The sequence below is a fragment of the Pteropus vampyrus genome, unplaced genomic scaffold (assembly GCF_000151845.1).
Source record: "Pteropus vampyrus isolate Shadow unplaced genomic scaffold, Pvam_2.0 Scaffold80, whole genome shotgun sequence".
In the NCBI taxonomy this organism is placed as follows: domain Eukaryota; kingdom Metazoa; phylum Chordata; class Mammalia; order Chiroptera; family Pteropodidae; genus Pteropus; species Pteropus vampyrus.
Genome location: NW_011888861.1, coordinates 7,383,120 through 7,388,187, shown reverse-complemented (window position 1 = coordinate 7,388,187; position 5,068 = coordinate 7,383,120). Strand labels below are relative to the sequence as shown.

The following is a 5,068-nucleotide window of genomic DNA, read 5'->3' as shown; positions in this document are numbered from 1 at the left end:
AATAAAAACATGCAATTAATAATTAAATCAAATGAAAAAAGGTATGCATTTGTTCCCAATGTGGCACACCAAAGCACCATCCCATTTCTTCCCTCAGGTTGTCTTTTTTGTGTGTGTTTGCTATTAAATTTCCAACCTACCTTCAAAAAATTGCATAAACACATATGCGGAGGACTAAGGAAGGCTCAGAAAGTAGATAGCACAACTTATCTCTGGTCCTGGAGCTTATCGAGAAATGATCTATATTCTTAGATGCCCCTTTCCTAATTATCCTAATGTCCAAGTATTTTCATCTTGAGAGAAATTCCTTCTTTCATTGGCCCTAACTCCTCTCTCACATTTTACACTTGTTCCTTCCTATTTCTTAGCATGGCATTCTAAATTTCTCACAGTGGGTTCCAATAACCTGTATTCCTAGCCCCCTGCCCCCTTTGGCACAAACACACATAATACACTTCATCTACCATTGCTATACCTGGAACATCTATTACACTTTAGACCTTCATGTTGTTCTCTCTGCCTGAATTTTCATTTTTTCTCTTTTCCATCTAATAAATTTTACTTATTCTTAAAGAACCAATTCAAAAGGGATCTCATGCATTATCAAGTCTTTCCTAATGCTCTCTGTTGGAGGGCACCCCCTTCTCGGTTTCTGCAACAGTGTCCCCACATGTCCATTTTTCTACTTTATCACATTACACCTATTAGCTGCATGTGGGTTTATACCCCTGACCTAACACGCTCCTTGAGTGTACAAACTATGTCTAATTCAGCTTTGTGTCCCCAACGTCTTACACAGTGCCTGAAATAGAGTAGATACATCTTTGTTTTATAAATGAATGAATAACATTGTGAGTGACAAAACAAAAACTGGTTGTTATATTCCTCTATGAAATAGTTTTTAATTCTTTAAAGTGGAGTATCAAACCATTCTTTAGCAATTTTCATTTTGCTAAAGGGGCCTGAGAGAATTTTCACTTTAAGTCACATTTGTTTTATGTCTCATTTTTCAACCTTTTGCATATTGGAATCTGATACCTCTAGAATTTGAAGCACAGGATTTACCATAAAGTATCCATAAAGAAGGTCAAGGAACACTCCAGCCTTTGGGTTCTATTTCTTGTTATTGTGTATTTAAAGGTTCAGGTATTTCCAGTTACTTAGAAGTAAATAATAAATTCCTAGAGGTTTCCCTTATTTGTCTGAATTAGTATATTTATTCCCATGACAATTATTATATTACTTCTGAAATTCCAAAGTGCAGCTAGAAAGCTCCCAGAATAGGTGTCATGTTTTTTAGTGAGTAACTTATTTACTTAACCACAAAATTGGCCTACTATATGCTAATAGGCTACTATGTTTGCTGTCTTTCTTTCCTTTTTTTTTTAATTTTATTTTTTTATTAATTACTTTTTTATGGTGACATTGGTTAATGAAATCCAGTAAGTTACAGCTGTACATTTTAACAGTGAGGCATATATATATATATATTTACATTGTGCGTTCACCTCCCATAGTTAGATTTCTTTCTGTCACCACATATTTGACTCCTTTTACCCCATCTATCTCCTCTTCTTGAAGGCCGACCAAAAGTCTAGAGGCATCAAAGGTGAAGGGCCAGCCTGAAAGGACCGGTTTATTAACTGGTGATCAATAGGTAACTTTTATTGAGGGTTACCCTGTGCCAAGTACCTGTCATCTATTATCTCATATACAATATTCACAATAGCCCTGTTTTATTATTATTAATTTATCATTATTCACAGGTAATAAAAGAGAGCCTTAGGTTAAATCATTTTCTATAGCTCACAAAAGCTCTGCGATTCCAAAGCCCTTGTTCTCTTCACTATACCTTGTTATCTCATAATAGTGGAAATTCGATAAGTCAACAGGGGATGATAGTGGATTTTTATCAGAGTCTGTCAAGGCTCTTGAAAACACTGCACTCGCCATGAAAAAGCAAATCATCTGGATGTCCAGGGTTTCCCTTAGGCAGACTGATTAACTGAGCTTCTCAATGGTTATTCCCTCAGGAGAATCAGATGTGAGCTGGTGCCAACCTTGCCCAATGTGGTTACCTGCACCAGAAGGCGATGGGAATCTGTCCTGTTCTGCAATTAACTCCAGCCTTTTATTTTTTTCTCAGAGGCCCAGATTTTCCAATTGTCCCATTTGCACAGACCAAAATTTCAGTCTTTGCTGCTTTCAGAAGTTCCTTATTTGTGTATTTCCGCCCTCCCCCCCCCCCCCCCCGACACTTTTTTTTGCTTATTTGGGAAAGAATGAGGAAAGGCCACATCCAGACTTTCCATGTGGGTCAGAACTGGTAAAGTGACCCCTTTCCCTGCAGAGTCCTGAAGGGCAGAGCTTGGCTGAAAGTTGACATGATCTCACGTACCTGCTGACAAATAAACAAAGGAGTTTTTACTCATAGCCCTAACAACAACAACAAAAATCTTCTGTAGTCACATAGCCCTGCTGGCCTTAAACATGGAAGAATCTAGAAATAATCCTCGAAGCTCCTGCAGGCAACTAAATTTCACCTGCTCAGCACAGGGCCATGCAGGAAGGAATGTAGGGTTTATCTCCAGACCTTCACCCCACACTTCTCACCTAAGCAGTGGTTTGCCAGTGGCCAGCTGATAAGGGATTTCCCTTATCACTTTCCTACAAGGAAAATTTGCCATTTGACAGATGAAGTGGGGAATCCACAAGTCTAATTTAGTGTTGAACGTTTATTTCTTCTGTGTAGTTCTATTTCACATATTTTTCTCTTCCTGGTTAGAATCGATGAATTACTTAAACAAGCACTTAATGAGACCTCTTTTATTCCAGACACCAACAAATGTAAACTCTGGCTGCCCACACACGTTTTACTTACCTTCTTCACCCAGGTGCTCCTTGTTTGAATCAGACAATACCGAGATTCATAGGCTGTTCAATCTCAAATAAATATTAGAGAGGCACATTAACAGCAATTATAGTACTAATAACAAGATTTACTGGGCCAAGACTTTTGCTAATTTTTTTTTTTTTTTTGGCGAGGCAACCCGTGGTTGACCTCACAGATTGCAAGGACCTTGTCAGTTTACAATCTCTTATTTTTTATTTTTTACGACTACAGCACTTGATCTTCCTAGGTGGTCTCCCATCTAAGTACTAACCAGGCCCGACCCTGCTTAGCTTCCAAGATCAGACAGGATTGGGCTTGTTCAGGGTGGTATGGCTGTAGACCTTTCACTAAATTTTTATGTTTTATTGTTTCATTGAAACCTCAGAACAGCCTAATTACCTCCATTGAATGGAGGAGTGAGCTGAAACTAAGGGCATTAAAAACTTCCCCAAGCCCATTCTCCAGTCCATTCTGGCAGAAACATGGTGCCACCCTTCCTTATCCAGTCCTACTCTCTCAACGCAACAAAAGCATGAAGACATTAGTGACAGCCTTGAGTCACACAGAAGGTTACTGGCTACATTGCTTCTGCTGTTAACAGACTGATAAAACACACAATTCTCTAAGATTTAAAGAAATGAAGGTGTATATTTAGAATGATGGTTCTTACAGTTATTTAAAAGCAGGGAAAACTGGCTCTTTCAGAAATCAGAACACCTAGGAAGCTCTTTTAAATCTGTTGGTGTGTGGTGAAGAGATTCGCAAAGCTGATGATGCGGATAAAGCCCAATTTTTGTTCTTTTATACCGACATTCATGATAGAGAAAAAAGTTAACAAATAGGGCTTCCCAATCTTTCCTTTTATAGTTCTTCCCTTCAGTCCTGTCCTTAGCCCTGGTCTGCTAGAAACACTTTGCTATCTCAGTTCTTACTCCTCCAAGATTATGAAGGAAATTCTGAGTTTGTCTGCTTGCACCTGGCTTTTGTGATGTAAAATAGGGAAAGTGGAAAGAGAGGAGATGGAAGAATTGAGACAGAAATTTAGAGAGCCAAGGGAGAAAAGGAAGAAATGAGAAGGAATCCAAAAAGCTGGGGCCAGAGGAGACTGTGTCTTTGCAGAGAGCAGGAATACTGAGTTGAGAATGAGGGTTGAAAGTTGAAAGTATGAAGTTTGCAAGCAGCAGCAGATGTGTAAAGGATCTAGAGAGAAGAAGACAGGAGTTTTAAGAGGGATTTCTGAAGATTGTGAATTAGACCCTCCTCCTGAAAAATTTCTCAAGAGACACAGTAATGATTGCAATTACTTTTTAATTTATGTTGGTGCAGGAACAGGACACATGGAGCCCTTAATTTTAGATGAGTTGCACAATCTTTTCCAAGCATTTATCAAACATCTATTTTGTCCTAAGATGCAAAGATAAACAAGGTAAGAGCTTTACCATTATGATTTCACTTATATGTGGAATCTAAAGAACAAAATAAATGAACAAACAAAACAGAGACAAATGCAGATACAGAGAACAAACTGATGGTTGCCAGATGGGAGGGGGTTTGGGGGACTGAGTGAAAAAGGTGAAGGGATGAAGAAGTGTAAATTGGTAATTACAAAATAGTATAGGGATGTGAAGTACAGAACTGGGACTATAGTCAATAATATTGTAATAATTGTGTGTAGTATCAGGTGGGTACTAGACTAATTGGGGAGATCAATTCATAAATGATATAAACATTTAATCACCATACTGTACACCTAAAACTAATGTAAAATAATATTGAATGGCAAATCTAATTGGAAAAAAAAAAAAGAATGTTACAAACAGATGTCGCCCTTCCTACCTGAAATATAGCTAGAACTTTGCCCTTCTTGGCTGCGTGCCTGATGGATAGATCTGCACCCAATAGGAAACAAAACAAAACAAAAAAAAACAATTTCAAGGTTCTTCGCCTGGGAGGGGTGGACTGTAACCCACAGTGTCGGAATTGAGCTGAAAGGCAAATTGATTCTACCCCTTCATTTTACAAATAATGAAACTGATGCACAGAGATGAAGTGGCTCACTCTCCCAGGGTTATGGTGCAGCAGGACCCCAACAGGGACTGAGACACCTCACCATCGGTGTCCTCTCACAGTGAGGCTCTAAATCTTTACTAGATGAATCTGAGACCCCTGAATGGA

At 38.7% G+C, this 5,068-nt stretch overlaps 1 pseudogene; it reads right to left on the bottom strand.

Annotated features, from left to right (window-relative positions):
• Window positions 1-3,115: 3,115 nt before the first annotated feature.
• Window positions 3,116-3,234, bottom strand: LOC111741600 (annotated as a pseudogene).
• Between the last annotated feature and the right edge of the window lie 1,834 nt (window positions 3,235-5,068).